We start from the raw sequence: 19,042 nt of genomic DNA, 5'->3' as shown, positions 1-19,042 counted from the left end.
TAAAAATAAGAAATGCAAGCAAACTATCCATTACTAATAAATTTAAGACAGCTCCTGAATGAAACAATCAAATTAATCATGATGTGATTAATATGGCAGTGTTCCTGCTTTCATGATAATTTTGCATTAATGTAGTTCATTAGCATGGCCAAAAATATTAGTATATCCTAAATTTTATATACGGTTTAAATGTTATTGACAGTAGAATTAAAATAAAGTATAGTGACGTCACGGAAATGGCCCCGTGAGAAGCGCGTCCGACAGCTCTCCCCTAAATCACAACAAATTTATCAACTAGAAACAGAAAAATTTATCCTCGGAGCATTCCGGAGTTCCACACAAACTGAAAGCAAAAGGACTATTATCACTTGAATCTGAGAGACGAGGGTGTGGAGGAAGCTACCGCAGCAGCGACGCTCATTCAAGCCGCGAGGGAGTGCGCCTGCGGTGAGTCAGCCCATATACTTGGGAACCGCGAGCGGCCGATGCGAGCCGCCGCCACGAGCCGCTGCGCGCGCGCCCGGTCCGGTTGAGCACCGCTGACGTTCCCAGCGGCCCGCACACTGCGAGTGGGGGTCGCCGGCCAACGGTGCCCGGAGCGCCCCATTCGCGCACGTGCGTTGGGCATTCCACACGCCCAGGGCGCCCTGCTGGCCCGCACACCCAGGGGGCTCCATTATCCTGCACCTGGTGCGGTCCAGCCGCCAGCGGCGGGGCGAGCGGGAGAGGCTTGGGAGATTCTCTCTGTGGGCGGGGCACCTCACCCTGCCATTCAAGCTAACAATCAAGCGTTGGGGGAGGGGCGCGCGCAGGCAGCCTAAAATACCTTCGGAAACACAGCTGCGACCCAATCACTGAAATTAGCTTAACCCATAAAATCTGCGCACCCTCGGTTCTAATTGATAAGATCTCTCTCAGTTCAGCGATCCAAGACAAGAGGCGTGATATTTTTTAGTGCCTCTCGCTAAAGGGGCGGGGGCAACTTCTGATTGATAGAGCCTCCATATTCAGGGATAAACGCTAACAAGAAGGACTTGGCAGATAATAAGGTCTATACTACACTAGTCGTAAGCAGAGACTAGTGCCTCTTCTTCCCTGCAAAAACAGGCTACAAAGTGTGGAAAGCCTGGGTTGAGAGGTCCAACTAAATGATAGGCGCTGAACAGTCACTTTGACAACAATTGACTCCCACCCCCACCTGATTACACTGGAGGCCCTGACTCTCAGAGCCTTTCCCAAAGCCTTGCACTGAGTGGGGATAGAGTGGGGATTTCCCAGCTCTTTGAGCCTCTTACTCCCCAGGCAGAAGCAGTTGCAGCCTTATAGCTGGATCACCAGGCTGCTAATTCAGAAAGGGGGGACTAGGAGAGAGAATCCAGGAAAGCAAACTCTCTCATCGTTGGACCCTGCAAACGCCAACAAGCCTTTACTTCCAGCAAGACTAAAGCCAATTATATGACATTGCCATAGAATCCCATCAACTACAAATCCCTACCTAAGAGTGACACAGGGGCAGAGCCTGGGGTACACAGTCACCGACTAGGAAGAGGGAGAGAAAAGAAAAAGGAAGAAGTTAACCTCTCAAAATCAAGAAAAACCCACAGACTTTACAACTTGATCCACTAATTTTTTTTTTGTTGTTGTTGTTGTTGTTTGTTTCTTCTATCTTTTTGCCTTTATTTCCTCCACCTCGGTCCTTCTATTCTCTGCCCATCTTATGCTTCCCCTTTCTTGAACTACACTACCCATGAGTGTTGCATTTTATTTTTCTTCTTCATCCTCACCCTCCTTTAAGGTTATACTCCAAAACACTTAACTCTCACTCTCTCCTCTTTTGTTTTTTTTTTTGTTTGTTTGTTTTGTCTGGCTTTATTTTGTTTTTTTCTCCTCCTATTTTATTTCTTCCTTCGTTTTTCTCTTTTTCTTATTTTTTCCTTTCTATTTGTTTTTTCTTTTCTCATTTTACTTTCCTCCCATATAATCCTCAATCACGAACAAATTAGTTAATTTGGGACTCAAGGCTTTTTTTTGGCTTTACTTCTCTTTTTTGCTTTTGTTTTTATTTTTTTTTTCTCTTGTTTGTTTATTTTTGTGGCATTTTGGGTCCTCCCAACCCAAGGTCTCCATTGTATTTAGTCTTCGCTCCACTTAATACAACAGATTTTTACTTATTATTTTTATTTTTTCTTCTTTATTATTCTTTTTTGGTCCTTTTTTCTGATTCCCTCTTATCCCTCTCATTATATCTCTTAGTTGACCATCACTTACAAGCAAATCATCTTATGCTTGTCTAAGATTTTCTTCCTTTTTTTTTTTGCATTTAGTAGGTCCCTACTCCCTTTCTTTGCCCCTTGAACTCTTCACCCCAAATCAGGCCCTCCATTATAGGCACGATATTTCCCTGAGGAGGGGAGAGGAGGGAAAGAGAAGAGAGAAAAAAAGGGGGAAATAATAAATTATTATTGTTTTTTTTTGTGGGGTGTTTTACCCTTTTTTTTTTCTTTTTACTCTTTATTAATTCTAATTAGTGCTATCAATAAGACCACCCTCAGATGCCGATAAGAAAGAGGAAATCGAATATTATGGATACAAAAGAAAGAGAGGTAACACAAATAGATGTGGAAAAATCTATGGAGAAAAGACTTAACATATTGGAAGCCTTGGAGCTAAATGACAGAGAATTTAAAATAGAAATCTTAAAAATACTCAGAGATATACAAGAAAACACAGAAAGGCAATATAGGGAGATCAGAAAACAACTCAATGAACACAAAGAATATATTACCAAGGAAATTGAAACTATAAAAACAAATCAAACAGAAATGAAAAATTCAATTCACGAGCTGAAAAACGAGGTAACAAGCTTAGCTAACAGAACAGCCCAGATTGAAGATAGGATTAGTGAAATAGAAGACAAACAACTTGAGGCACAACAGAGAGAAGAAGAAAGAGACTCAAAAATAATAAAAAATGAGAAAGCCCTACAGGAATTGTCTGACTCCATCAGAAAGAATAACATAAGAATAATAGGTATATCAGAGGGAGAAGAGAAAGAAAATGGAATGGAGAATATACTCAAACAAATAATAGACGAGAACTTCCCAAGCCTGTGGAAGGAACTAAAGCCTCAAATTCAAGAAGCAAACAGAACAGCAAGTTTTCTTAACCCCAACAAACCCACTCCAAGGCACATCATAATAAAGATGACACAAACCAATGACAAAGAAAAAATTCTCAAGGCAGCCAGGGAAAAGAAGAGTACAACATATAAAGGAAGGCCTATTAGATTATCATCAGATTTCTCAGCAGAAACTCTACAAGCTAGAAGAGAGTGGACCCCAATATTTAAAGCCCTGAAAGAGAGGAAGTTTCAGCCAAGAATACTATACCCATCAAAGCTATCCTTCAAGTATGAAGGAGATATAAAAACATTCACAAATACAGAAAAGATGAGAGAATTTATCAACAGAAAGCCCCCACTCCAGGAAATACTAAGGGGGGTTTTCCAACCAGATTCAAAGAACAAAAGAAAACAACACCACAAGTAACAGCTCCACCAAGAACACAATAAAACCAAACTTAAACTGTGACAACAAAGGAAAAAAAGGGGGGAGAGGATGGAGATTAACAGTAGCAAAGGATGATGAAGTGCAGAAATACTTATAAGATAGGGTACTACAATGAATATGGTAGGTACCCTTTTCATTACTTAATGGTAACCACCCTTAAAAAAACCACCACAAAAACACTTGACTTAAAAAAGGTAGCAACAGAGGAAAGAAGTATGGAACACAAACAAACAAAAACAAATGATAGAAAAACAAAAGAGAAGAATCAAACTAGATACAAAACTAACAGAAAGCAATTTATAAAATGGCAGTAGGGAACCCACAAGTGTCAATAATTACACTAAATGTAAATGGATTAAACTTACCAATAAAAAGACACAGAGTAGCAGAATGGATTAAAAAAGAAAATCCAACCATATGCTGCCTACAAGAAACACATCTAAGCAACAAGGATAAAAACAAATTCAAAGTGAAAGGCTGGAAAACAATACTCCAAGCAAACAACACCCAAAAAAAAGCAGGTGTAGCAATACTCATATCTAATAATGCTGACTACAAGACAGAAAAAGTACTCAGAGACAAAAATGGTCATTTCATAATGATTAAGGGGAAGTTGAATCAAGAAGACATAACAATCCTTAATATATATGCACCAAACCAAGGAGCACCAAAATATATAAGACAGCTACTTATTGACCTTAAAACAAAAACTAACAAAAATACAATCATACTTGGAGACCTCAATACACCGCTGACGGCTCTAGATCGGTCATCCAAACAGAGAATCAATAAAGATATAGTGGCCTTAAACGAAATACTAGAACACCTGGATATGATAGACATCTACAGGACACTTCATCCCAAAGCGACAGAGTATACATTTTTCTCTAGTGTACATGGAACATTCTCAGGAATTGACCATATGTTGGGCCACAAAGACAATATCAGCAAATTTAGAAAAATTGAAATTGTACCAAGCATATTTTCTGATCATAAAGCCTTGAAACTAGAATTCAACTGCAAAAAAGAGGGGGAAAAACCCACGAAAATGTGGAAACTAAACAACATACTTCTAAAAAATGAATGGGTCAAAGAAGAAATAAGCGCAGAAATCAAAAGATATATACAGACAAATGAAAATGAAAATACGACATATCAGAATCTCTGGGATGCAGCAAAAGCAGTAATAAGAGGAAAGTTCATATCACTTCAGGCCTTTATGAACAAACAAGAGAGAGCCGAAGTAAACCACTTAACTTCACACCTTAAGGAACTAGAAAAAGAAGAACAAAGACAACCCAAAACCAGCCGAAGAAAGGAGATAATAAAAATCAGAGCAGAAATAAATGAAATAGAGAACAGAAAAACTATAGAAAAAATCAATAAAACAAGGAGCTGGTTCTTTGAAAAGATCAACAAAATTGACAAACCCTTGGCAAGACTCACCAAGGAAAAGAGACACAGGACTCAAATAAATAAAATCCAAAATGAAAGAGGAGAGATCTCCACAGACATCATAGATATACAAAGAATTATTGTAGAATACTATGAAAAATTATATGCCACCAAATACAACAATCTAGAAGAAATGGATAAATTTCTAGAACAATACGACCTTCCTAGACTGAGTCATGAAGAAGCAGAAAGCCTAAACAGACCAATCAGCAGGGAGGAAATAGAAAAAACTATTAAAAATCTCCCCAAAAATAAAAGTCCAGGCCCTGACGGCTATACCAGCGAATTTTATCAAACATTCAAAGAAGACTTGGTTCCTATTCTACTCAAAGTCTTCCAAAAAATTGAAGAAGAAGCAATACTTCCAAACACATTTTATGAGGCCAACATAACCCTCATACCAAAACCTGGCAAGGAAGGCACAAAGAAAGAAAACTACAGACCAATATCTCTAATGAATACAGATGCTAAAATACTAAACAAAATACTGGCAAACCGAATACAACAACATATTAAAAAAATAATACATCATGATCAAGTGGGATTCATCCCAGAATCTCAAGGATGGTTCAACATACGCAAAACGGTTAACGTAATACACCATATCAACAAAACAAAGAACAAAAACCACATGATCTTATCAATAGATGCAGAAAAGGCTTTTGATAAAATACAACACAGTTTTATGTTTAAGACTCTCAACAAAATGGGTAGAGAAGGAAAATATCTCAACATGATAAAGGCCATATATGATAAACCATCAGCCAACATCCTATTAAACGGCATAAAACTGAGGACTTTCTACCTTAAATCAGGAACAAGACAGGGTTGTCCACTCTCTCCACTCTTATTCAACGTGGTGCTAGAAGTTCTGGCCAGAGCAATCAGACAAGACAAAGAAATAAAAGGCATCCATATCGGAAAAGAAGAAGTAAAGCTATCACTTTTTGCTGATGATATGATCCTATACATCGAAAACCCGAAGGACTCCACAAAAAGATTATTAGAAACAATAAACCAATACAGTAAGGTCGCAGGATACAAAATTAACATACAAAAGTCCATAGCCTTTCTATATGCCAACAATGAAATATTAGAAAACGAACTCAAAAAAATAATCCCCTTCACGATTGCAACAAAAAAAATAAAAGACCTAGGAATAAACATAACAAAGAACGTAAAGGACCTATATAATGAAAATTACAAAGCATTGTTAAGGGAAATCGAAAAAGATACAATGAGATGGAAAAATATTCCTTGTTTTTGGATAGGAAGAATAAATATAATCAAAATGGCCATATTACCCAAAGCAATATACAAATTTAATGCAATTCCCATCAAAATCCCTATGAGATTTTTTAAAGAAATGGAACAAAAAATCATCAGATTTATATGGAACTATAAAAAACCCCGAATAGCCAAAACAATCCTAAGGAAAAAGAATGAAGCTGGGGGCATTACAATACCTGACTTTAAACTATATTATAGGGCCACGATAATCAAAACAGCATGGTATTGGCAAAAAAATAGACAATCAGACCAATGGAACAGAATAGAAAGCCCAGAAATAAAACCACATATATATGGTCAAATAATCTTTGATAAAGGGGCCAACAACACACAATGGAGAAAAGAAAGCCTCTTCAACAAATGGTGTTGGGAAAACTGGAAAGCCACATGCAAAAGAATGAAACTCGACTACAGCCTGTCCCTGTGTACTAAAATTAATTCAAAATGGATCAAAGACCTAAATATAAGACCTGAAACAATAAAGTACATAGAAGAAGACATAGGTACTAAAATCATGGACCTGGGTTTTAAAGAACATTTTATGAACTTGACTCCAATGGCAAGAGAAGTGAAGGCAAAGATAAATGAATGGGACTACATCAGAATTAAAAGTTTTTGCTCAGCAAGAGAAACTGATATCAAAATAAACAGACAGCCAACTATATGGGAACTGATATTTTCAAACGACAGCTCAGATAAGGGCCTAATATCCAAAATTTACAAAGAACTCATAAAACTCAACAACAAACAAACAAGCAATCCAATAAAAAAATGGGAAGAGGACATGAACAGACACTTCTCCCAGGAAGAGATACAAATGGCCAACAGATATATGAAAAGATGCTCAGCTTCATTAGTTATTAGAGAAATGCAAATCAAAACTACAATGAGATACCACCTCACTCCTGTTAGATGAGCTATTATCAACAAGACGGGTAATAGCAAATGTTGGAGAGGCTGTGGAGAAAAAGGAACCCTCATTCACTGTTGGTGGGACTGTAAAGTAGTACAACCATTATGGAGGAAAGTATGGTGGTTCCTCAAAAAACTGCAAATAGAACTACCTTATGACCCAGCAATCCCTCTACTGGGTATATACCCCAAAACCTCAGAAACATTGATACGTGAAGACACATGTAGCCCCATGTTCATTGCAGCACTGTTCACAGTGGCCAAGACATGGAAACAACCAAAAAGCCCTTCAATAGAAGACTGGATAAAGAAGATGTGGCACATATACACTATGGAATACTACTCAGCCATAAGAAATGATGACATCAGATCATTTACAGCAAAATGGTGGGATCTTGATAACATTATAAGGAGTGAAATAAGCAAATCAGAAAAAAACAAGAACTACATGATTCCATACATTGGTGGAACATAAAAATGAGACTAAGAGACATGGACAAGAGTGTGGTGGTTACCAAGGGTGGGGGGGGGGGGAGGGAGGACATGGGAGGGAGGGAGGGAGAGAGTTAGGGGGAGGGGGAGGGGCACAGAGAACTAGATGGAGGGTGACGGAGGACAATCTGACTTTGGGCGAGGGGTTTGCAACATAATTTGATGACAAAATAACCTAGACATGTTTTCTTTGAATATATGTACCCTGATTTATTAATGTCATCCCATTACCATTAATAAAAATTTATTAAAAAAAATAATAAAGTATAATAAGATATTGTTGAGATATGGTATTTTCAATTTGCTAAAGTGATTTCATAGTTACCATTACAGCATGGTGTTTTGGTAGGAAATTGTTAATTCTGTTTTACAGATAAGAAAATTAGTGTCCAGGAAAGTCAGGCAACATCCCAATTCTGTAATTAAGCACAGGACTGACTCCCAGCTCTTACCTTATTCCCTACTATTGAGTGCCTCACACAGTTTGGCTTCAAATATTATTTCTTTCCCTCCTACCAGGGGAAAAAAAGCAGCTTCCACACCATAGCATTTTGAGGGTAGTGTGACATCCGTAGAGACCACAACCTGAGAATCACATAAGCTTTCTGTGCCCCATGTCTCTCATCTGTAAAACAACCTTCCCTATCCACATACAGGGTTTTCGTAAAGAGCAACGTGAACTATGTTTTAAAGGACTTAATAAACTATAGACAGTTTTGCAATAATGGAAGGCACTCCTTTGTTCATGTAATATTCTTGAACATATGCAGTGACATGAAATGTGTTCATGATATACTCTGCCCATGGATTCATGTCCTTCTCAGATGCATTATGGGATCAACAATGGATGTTCTGTAACTGCTGTTAGGGAATTGGCCTTGGATGGCCATCCTCACCAGCTGTGGAATCTGTTCATTTGGCTCTGAAACCTGACGCTTTTGCTCACAGCTAAAAGAAGCACAGTGCGTCCATCCAGTGACCGCTTTGCCTTCCCAGCGAAAATATCCTGTTTTGGCAACCTGGCTTTTCCCATAGTCAGATGTGGCGCTACATATGATCTCATTTAAGGAGTAGAGAAAAAATGTGCCGGCTTCACTTACTCACTGAAGTGAACATTTCTTTGAGTTATCCTACCTGAAACAAACAACCCAGAGGACTTAAATTATAACCATTATATAAATCACTGATGATGGTCCCTTAACCCAAAGCCATTCACTGGTAGAGGTGGTCAGGGAGAGAAAGGAGTTCTTATGGGGAAAGAAAATGGACTCCACCAGGAAGAAGGGGCACACAGCCAATTTCCAGAAACCGGCACACAGATCCCTGGCTGTCACCCAGAAGAAGGAGAAGAAAGGTGTTTCCTTCAGGGATGAGATAAAAATATAATTATGAGCTATCCCTATTACTTGATCCTCTTCATGATCACCTTGATGTTATAATATCACAAGGAGGTTAAATACAGCATAAGAAATATAGTCAATAGAATTATAATAACTATGTATGGTGTCAGGGGGGTATAAGACTTACCAGGGTGATCACTTTATAAATTATATAAATGTTTAATCTTTGTATGATGTATAATAACCCTGCCCTTTGCTTAAGGGCATCTGTTAAATCTCAGAACCACATCTTCTCTGTATAGACTTAGAACTAGAGAAAAACTCCCTCCTGACGGTGCAGGGGAGGAAGGAGCCCATATTCTGTATGAAGAAGCAAGGACACCTTGGGAGACACCTTTTGCTTTCACCATTCTTAGTGTTACAGTGTTCCTAGGCACACCTTTGCAGCTTTACCTATCAAAATAGCTTTAGTTTCTCTAGAACAGTCTTTTAACCCATTTATAGCAAAGATTATAGCTAGAACTGCCTTTATCAATCTCCTGAGAATGGGATACATATTCGTCTAAATTTGGGAATTCAAAATCAGTGTTACTTTTTATCATGTTTGACCAAACAAGTTCACAGATGGCTGAGTCCTCTGTGATGTGGTGAAATTTACTCTTGAATGTCCCTAATGTTACAAAAACCGGAAGCCAAGTACGGACATGCTTCTGGCCCACAGAAAGCCTCCACTGGAATTACCTCAGAATAATCAATCATCTTGCCATCCGGAACAAAACATGAGTCAGCAAGGCCTTTAAAATGGTATCTTTGCAAAATGGAGAAGTCAGATTAATTCACCTTTTAAATCAATAGACCAAAAGGTAAGAAGTAGCAAGAATTGTGGATGTCATTGATGAAGAACTGAATTGACACAATCTGTTGTAGAAAAGGTCATGGTCATCACAAACACCATTTGACCTCAAATATACATACCTATAACTGAATATGTACCTAAATGCACTTTATAGAGCTAAAGGTGTGTGTGTGTTTGTGTGTATTTGTATAATTAAATAGTTCTATGTAAAATGAACAACAGAAAAGATACTGTATTTTGAGCAATTTTTAAAAATGTATAACATTCCCTCAGTGTTCCCAATGGCTGTTGTACAAATCTTCCAGGTCTGCTGAACTTCCTCAAGGATGTCTTGTCTTTGGCTCTGCTATTCGGTCAGACTCCGTACCATGGGTGTAGAAAGTATTCAATAACAGAGTGAATAATTTAGTTACTTTGGCCAATTTCCTAGTAATAAAAATGCACATATACTTTTATAGCACATATTGAATTGAATTGATCTAGCCTCAGCTTGCAGTCTGTCAACCTGCAGAGCCAACTGGGGGAGACAGGGGCTTAGAGGAGGCTAGTCCTGGAGTAGAAGCTCTTCAGTCTTACATTTGCCTTTAAAAATCTCATTTTATTTTTTCAAAGATAAATTTCACATAAAGATAATATACCAATGGGGCAAATTGTATGGCATGTCAATTATATCCGAAAACATCTTTTAAAAAGAAATATTAAAACTGGATTATATGATTAAAATATGACTCATTTGATATTATCTGGCTAATATTATTACTACCTGGATTTTTGAAGGATAAAACTATATTCTTTCATTCACTTAAAAACCAACATTTCGACCCTGGCCTGTTGGCTCAGTGGTGGAGTGTCAGCCTGTGTATGGACATCCTGGGTTCAATTCCCAGTCAGGACACACAGAAGAAGTGATCATCTGCTTCTCCACTCCTTCCCTTTTTCCTTCTCTCTTTTTATCTCTCTCCTCCTCTTGCAGCCATGGCTCAGTAGGAGCAAGTTGGCCCCAGGCACTGAGGATGGCTCCATGGCCTCGCCTCAGGTGCTTAAATAGCTCGGTTGCTAAGCAAAATAGCAACAGCCCCAGATGGGCAGAGTGTTGCTCCATAAGTGGGCTTTCTGGGTGGATCCCAGTAAGGGCACATGTGGGAGTCTGTCTTTCTGCATCTCCACTTCTCACTTAAGAAAAAACAAAACAAAGCATTTCTGCCTGACCTTTGGTGGCTCAGTGATGAAGCCTCGACCTAGAATGCTGAGTCACCAGTTTGAAACCCTGGCTTGCCTGGTCAAAGCACATATCGGAGTTGTTGCATTCCTGCTCCTCTCCCCTTCTCTCTCTGTCTCTTTCTCTCTCCCCCCTCTCAAAAATGAATAAATAAAATCTTAAAAATAAATGCCAGAGGCTTTTTTTACTTGTCCTCTGATCTCTGCCATGAAAATTATAAACCCATTATCAGTATGATAGAGAGCCATTTTTAGAGCCAAGTTTGTCTGCCCCCCCCAAAAAAAATCTTAGGGTTTTTCCCCCAGTATCAGGGCCTCTAGGAAATATGAAGGTGAGTTGGACATACTCTGTTCTTCAGGATCAGAAATTCTTAGGATAGTCCCTTAGCTTTAAATATAATAAACAAAAACATTAATAAATAAAACTAATGAGATATTTGACATATGAAAAAATAATAAAGACTGGATGTAATTCATGTTTTAAACTTTAAAATCCAACATATCAATATCCTTAACCTCAAAGTAACTATGATTTAATTCATTAGTTGAAGTTATATTTATATAGTATTGCCAGATTTAACAAAGAAAAATATGCCTAGTAAAATCTGAATTTCAAATAAAACCAAATAATGTTTTTAGTATATGTGTGTTTTATACAGTATTTCCTGTATTTTATCTGATAATCCTAGTAGGACTTTTTTTTAATGGATAACCATATCATTGCATTAGAAACAAGAAGAAAGTCTAAATGTCTACTACTATGTAAAATTGTGCCCAAATTTCAGATACTTAAAAATTCAAATATGTACTCTAGCACTTAGTACTTCAATGAAATTAGGTCTATGAAGTTTAAATGATCACTCGTAATAATATTAGAATGGCTCTGACTTATTTTTAAGTGTAGTTTCAGAACATGTGAAAAGGTTATGTGGGTGGCAGAGCCCATATTTTCTGGAGCAGACAAGAGACTCATGATCTAATCCAGAGCAGAATACTTAAAACCAATATTTGTCTGGATGTCAAGTTGCTGTAAGTGGGACAGATTTCTCCTTATAAAACCGAGTCCAGGAGAGGGGACCAGGTGTGGGGAGCAGAGTTCAGGGTTTGCAATCTGAAGATTCACCAATATTCAGCAAGAAAAGCAAACTTAGATATCATCTAGTCAATCCCTCTTTTTACAAATAGAAAAGGGGGATCTACTGTCTCTAAATCTTACATTTTATAATCTGTTAGATGGGGTTGCCTGTTGCCAACAGCTATTGTGAGAATGAAAAAGATAACATATGTGAAAGCATAGTTTTTGATCAAATAATTGTTATAAAGTAAGTATACCCCAAAGAGAAGTATATGAATCATGTACCCCTTACCTCTGATCCCAGACATGAGGTTAGATGACTTTTCAATTACCACAAAGAGAAGCCAAGGCAGAGCTAAACCACTCTCCTGGATTCTTAATCCAAGGTTTCTTCTAACTTTATGATGGTCACCTTTGGTACTGGCACAACAGCTCCATCCTAGACTTTTAAATCAGACACTGTATGCTATGTGTAGAGTTTAAGGAAAGTGAAGGTAGCAAGGAGAAAGGCATATAAAACAGAAACCAAAAGAGTGACAAGAAGGCACTATAAAGAGCAAATTACTGTCCATTGTCCAAAACCACTATTGCAATGGGAATTGTTTTGATTTCCAGTTTGGCACCTTTTGCATCAATCACATTTAGCAGTCCTCAGTTGGACTCACGGCATGATGGTCAATATCATTCCACTGCTGTCCACATAACGAATCTCATAGAAGCTCTACAAAGGGAGTTGGTCTTCCGTTCTTTGAGAGAAGGCTCTTATAGCAATATAGAAATAACAGCATTACTTTTATAGGTAAGAGATCTTCACCAAGTACTGAATATATACTCTTTGTACTTTGTCAGAGCTGATTATTTGGTGAAAAGATCCTTTCAAGATTCATTTTTTTTTAGGGAAATGGTATTAGAAACCATATTAGCCTCTTTTCCTATGGATGGGTGGATAGGAAGATGAGTAGACTGAATAAGAAAATGACAAAACACCTGCTAAACAGGCTACATTGTGCCATGTGTGTGCTAGGTACTTGGCTTTCACAGGTATTACCTTATGCCATCTGTATGACAATTGTGTGAATGATGACTGCCATCATTGCTAACATATGAAGGAACAGAGACTTACAAGAGTTAAATGACTTTTTGGTGGTTGCAGAGCTAGCATTTGGAGATTGGAACCTAAGGCTTCTAAAGCAAATCTTGCATAAGGCAACAATACAGAAGATGCTTCTGATGTAAGCTAACCCTAGTTTTAAAAAGCTATGGTCGGGCTTTTTTTCCTACTATGTGAAAAAATAAAAAACACCACTTTAATCATGGAAAAGATCTTATAAACCAAGCAACATACAAGAAAAATATAGGAATATGTAAAATCTAGTTAGGTTCATTGGAAAGGTCAGTTTGTTGACTGAGGTAGTCTTGATGTAAAGAGAAAAGGAAGAAACTGGCCAGCCTGAAAGCCAGGAAAGGTAAAGAGAGGATGAGGGAGCAGCACAGAGGAAAGAGGAGCTAAAACTGGATGTCACCGGCCTATGACATGAGGTGAGACATCAGGCAATATTAGGGGAAAAAGCTTGTTAGTCATAAATAAAACCACTGGAACATAATAACCATACATAGACCTAGTATGCATCTGGTTATCAATGAGTAGCTTAATCAAACAATGTGACAAATAAGATGGAATTAAGTGTCAGTTACTTATATCTTCATTGGTGGAGAAATGAGTGTCCCCCTTCAGAATAACTTCCAGGCGCCTGTGCTGGGGAACTACAAGGAATTCACCTGCTTTCAATGTTCCACTAAAACATGGAGGCTTTCATTTCATAGAAAGGATAAAATTAAAGCCAAAGCAATTGACACGTTAGAAACAAACTAGCACTCTTTACTGAGGTATCAACCTTGTGTAAAGGGAAAAAAAGCACAAGATTTTAGTTATTAAACCTGGAACACTCTTTCTAAGAATTTACTGATCACTTATTGGAATAAAATTAAATAAGTAAAATGCTTTTAACTAAAAGCAGGATTTTCAAATACTATTACATAAGATAACTATAAGATATGGAATCATTTAAGGATGTACTGTTTAAAAAGAGAACAATAACTATAAATTAAACTATAAGCTACTTTGAGAATCTACTTTCTTATTCAACAGGACTCTTGACCTAACACCATATTACAGAAGTAGACCCATTGTGTGCAAACAAGGCAGCCCAGGGTGGTAATAAAAATGACAAAGCCGGCTTGCCTGAGCATCTTGGCCGCATAGATCTCTCTGGTAGCACAGTCGCGGGCACCTCACCCACCAGCCTGCAGCCTGACCAGCCAAACCGCAGATTTTACAAGGAAGCCATTACTCACAGCTACACAGCACGTTAGAATTTCTCTCTCCTTTAACAAAGGCGAGTATCTCAGGAAAGTGGTCAGTGCTCTTTGCAAACAACTGCGGTGACCAACCGACCTGGTTCCAGCCCAGCTCACACAGCACTGAATGACCTATAAAATTGTAGTGCCTGCTTATTCCTATAAGCGTTTTTATTTTCCCTTTTCATTAGTTACCTAGCTGGATCCTCAAATACTCACTGGTCGCTAGCTATCAGCATGACGTTCCCACGCTTTGGTTTCCCTTTGTCACATCAGCAGTTCCCAGCGCGACTGCCACCACAGCTGCATTGGGTCCAGGCTGCCTGGATGCAATGCCGCAGTCAGCACCCCACCCCTCCAGTGGCCTTTTTTTTCTTTTTAAAGAGATAGGACTATCCTCAACCTTAGGTTTCAGTCATGCTACAAAATGCAGCATGATTGCTCAGGCTGATGCTGTAAATTAACGTAATGTAATGCATTTCCTATTATCTTCATATTGCAAAGATTAATTTTAGGAGGTAGGCATGGCTAACAAGAAGCTAGGTCTATTAAAGACTAGTGACCTTAGAAAAGTCACTCATAGGTCTCACTTACCTCATGGAAAATAAAGAATTGTGACCAGGTAATGTGCAGTCTGGAAGTCCTCCCAAAATTAAAATTAAGAACATCATCTACACACTCTCTGATAAAATACAGTAACTTTGTATTGCAGGTTACAACTCACAAAGCATTTTTTGTATTTTATTTGGATTTGGGGAAGAGGCTCTAAAGGTTTAAAATAAGGCATTCACTCAAAATGTTTTGCAAAATGTGAAATGCTGTGCAGTTATGAAGTGCTCTGGCCTGGCCTGTGGTGGCACGGCACATACAGCATTGACCTGGAATGCTAAGGTTGCCGGTTCAAAACCCTAGGCTTGCCCAGTCAAGACACGTACGACCAATGAACAACTAAAATGAAGCAACTATGAACTATGAGTTGACACTTCTCATTCCCCCTGTTCCTTTCTCTGTAAAATTAACAAATAAAGTATCTTTTAAAAAGTGCTCTAAGTTGTCATTGTTACTGTACATTTCATAATAAAAAAATACTGTAACAATTCAAATAGAATGCTATCTTCTGATTGCCTTCCAACAGGTGTTTGTGTGTGTGTGTGTGTGTGTGTGTGTGTGTGTGTGTGAAATACCAAGAGAGCCTATTTTTGTCCACAGCCCTCCCTCTACTCCCCTTGGGTGCATTATACTCCTCATGACAGAAACTTAGACTTGAAGCTCATCTAGATCTACCGGAACATTGAAGCTTCCAGTTTCTTTACCTCTGAAAAACATACCTAACTCAGCTCAGCAAGCGCTAGACCTGAAAAAGATAAACTGATCTTTTCTGGGGAATGTAAAAGTATATATTCATCAGTTGTCATCATTCACTTCAGAAGCAGCATCACCAACCTCTCTGTCAAAAGGTCCTGCACAGACACCAACTCTAATGCCTGGTCTTTCCTATTCTTGACTCATAGATTCAGATATATATTTCCAAGGAGATAGTAGGGCAATGTCTTGTTCAAACAAAATTACTATATAACAAGTTTTTATGAGGAAGAAATAGTGTCTCACAGAGCCTTTTTATAAATTTTTTTTAATTATTACTTATTGATTTTAGAGAAGGAGGGAGAGAGAAAGAAAACAACAACATTGATTGTTGTTCCACTTAGTTGAGCATTCATTGGTTTCTTCTTCTTTGTGTCCAGAATGGGGATCGAACCCACACCTTGGCATATTGGGACAACTCTCTAATCAGCTGAGCTACCTGGCAAGTGCCTCTTCTGGGGACCTTTTACCTGATTCTTACCATGGTGTCGTGTGGCCCTTGGTGGCGTGCACCTATGAAAGTGAACCTGTCTTCTCCAGAAGCCACCTCAATTCCAATAGCATTGTTAAGTTGTCGTCAAATTAATTGAGCCTTAGCACTTCAGTTTCTTGTTCACCTAGCATCGTATCTACTCATAACTTTGACTGATCTGAACCCCAAAGGGGCAAAAATTGTCAATTATAAGAATGTATAATCCCCTTACCTTCCTAGAAATTTTTCTCCCTAAGAAGATCATTTTGTTTTGCTCAGTGTAAGGTGTTGAGATGCAAGGAGCAGAAGCCGAAGGAAGAGCTAGATTACACTGTTTAAGAGTGCTGATCATGCTAGAAAAATTTCTAGGAACAAGGAACCCTGGAGAGAGTGAAACCAATACACCTGAAGGGCATTGGGGAGGTTGGAGAGAGGGTTAGACGAGCAGAAAGAGGAGTTGAAGTGCTGCTATTATGAGTGAAACTTTTGGAAAACAGATTTATAAAGTAAAATTTTCAGAAGTCCTGCTGTGGTTTGTGCCATAATTCTGTCTTCAGTTCCCTCATCAAGAGAAAACCTTTAGTTAAAAAACTCCTGTTCCTCCTCTAGACTTTTATAGCTAAGTTTAAGAGCCTTCTGAATGTGGCACAGTGCTGAGTCACATTCAGCTCTGGCAGCAAGAAAACAGCTTTGGATAACAAAGAAACTATTGCAGGATGAATGTAGAGCTCTGCTATCCAGGCCAGAGACCTCCTAGGTGTGGACTGACCTCTGGTGTGGCACCCCCTTCCTAGTCCTTACCTCTATGTCCTCTAACTTCTCTCTCCTCTGTGTCAGTTTTGACACCACCCATCTTCACCCGAGAGCTCAATGACTCCGATTGCATCTTTGCTGTCTCCTAAATACATTCATTTTTTCATCAAAGGTGATTCTTCAAACTGCTGCCTGCTTCCTAGTGGTCTTATGTATAGACAGAAAGGTGGGTCTTGGGCTTAGGCTGCCATCTACATCCATATGGTACAATTAGTTATATGGAGTCCCATGGTCTTATGCTGTCACTCATTTAGAGATGTTTTTGCAATTAAATACAAAACCTAGATTTTTTTAAATGACAGTTATTGTTTTATATTAATTAGAAAAATGTGTGTTTATTTTAGAAAACATGAGGAATATAACCTATAATTCTATCATCTGAAATACTTATAACTTCTCTTGATTTTTTATAAATATAATATATATATTATATATATATATATCACTTGACTTAGTGTTTCCATTTAACATTATACTTCTCTTTCCTTCTTTGAGGTTATAATTTTTAATACCTGCCTGATAACCCTTCTTATAGTTATACCATAACTTATTCCAACAGTTTCCTATTGTTCAACTTTTTTATCTTATGTTATTTATTTTATATTAGAGCGAGAGAGAGACAGGAAGGGAGAGAAATGAGAAGCATCAACTTGCAGTTGCATCACTTTAGTTGTTCATTGATTGTTTCTCATATGTGCCTTGACCAGGGGAACTCAAGCTAAGCCAGTGACTCCTTCTCAAGCCAGCAGCCTGAGTTCAAGCCAGCGACCTTTAGACTAAAGTCAGTGACCTTGGAATCAGGCTGATGATCCTACACTCAAGCCAGTGACCTCGAGGTTTTGAACCTGGTGACCTCAACATTCCAGGTTGCTGCTTTTTCCACTGCGTCACCAAGACCGGCTCTATTGTTCAACTTTAGGGTTGATATAAATTGTTTTCAAGAGGGAATATCTTTTTGTTTTTTGTTGTTTTTCTTTTAGTTGTTCATTGATTGCTTTCTTTCTTTTTTTTTCTTTTACTTTTAATTAAATTTAATGCAGTGACATTGATAAATCAGAGTACATATGTTGAGAGAAAACATCTCCAGATTATTTTGACATTTGATTGTGCTGTATACCCCTCACCCAAAGTTAAATTGTCTTCTGTCACCTTCTAACTGGTTTTTTTTGTGCCCCTCCCCTCCCCCACCCCCTCTCTCCTTCCTCACCCCATCCCCCCTCCCCTACCCCCCCACCCCCATTGCCATCACATTTTTGTTCATGTCTCTGAGTCTCATTTTTATGTCCCATCTATATATGGATTCATATAGTTCTTAGTTTTTTCTGATTTACTTATTTCACTCCGTATAATGTTATCAAGGTCCATCCATGTTATTGTAAAGGATCCGATGTCATCATTTCTTATGGCTGAGTAGTATTCCATAGTATATATGTACCAAAGCTTTTTAATCCACTCGTCCTCTGACGGACACTTGGGCTGTTTCCAGATCTTCGCTATTGTGAACAATGCTGCCACAAACATGGGGGTGCATTTCTCCTTTTCGAGCTGTTCTATGGTGTTCTTGGGGTATATTCCTAAAAGTGGGATAGCTGGGTCAAAAGACAGTTTGATTTTCAGTTTTTTGAGGAATCTCCATACTGTTTTCCACAGTGGCTGCATCCGTCTGCATTCCCACCAGCAGTGCAGGAGGGTTAAAAAAGGCAGTATCTTTTTACCCACCTACTCCCACTGCATAAGAGTACAATAAACATTATGCAGAAATAACCTAGTAATGTAGAGTTTGAGGTTTCAATATCTTCATGAGCATTGCACGTGATATATGCCTTTTTA

General features: G+C 38.4%; 1 protein-coding gene across 1 annotated transcript in view; it reads right to left on the bottom strand.

Annotated features, from left to right (window-relative positions):
* SACS (sacsin molecular chaperone) overlaps nucleotides 1-14,862 on the bottom strand; it is a 118,304-nt gene extending 103,442 nt beyond the window's left edge. Inside the window, exon 1 of the mRNA XM_066236852.1 lies at nucleotides 14,785-14,862. The gene's annotated coding sequence lies outside the window, so the exon portion shown is untranslated. The remainder of the gene's footprint in view (nucleotides 1-14,784) is intronic.
* Nucleotides 14,863-19,042: the final 4,180 nt, after the last annotated feature.

The sequence above is a fragment of the Saccopteryx bilineata genome, chromosome 6 (assembly GCF_036850765.1).
Source record: "Saccopteryx bilineata isolate mSacBil1 chromosome 6, mSacBil1_pri_phased_curated, whole genome shotgun sequence".
NCBI lineage: Eukaryota > Metazoa > Chordata > Mammalia > Chiroptera > Emballonuridae > Saccopteryx > Saccopteryx bilineata.
This window is presented reverse-complemented; position numbering and strand designations above follow the sequence as displayed.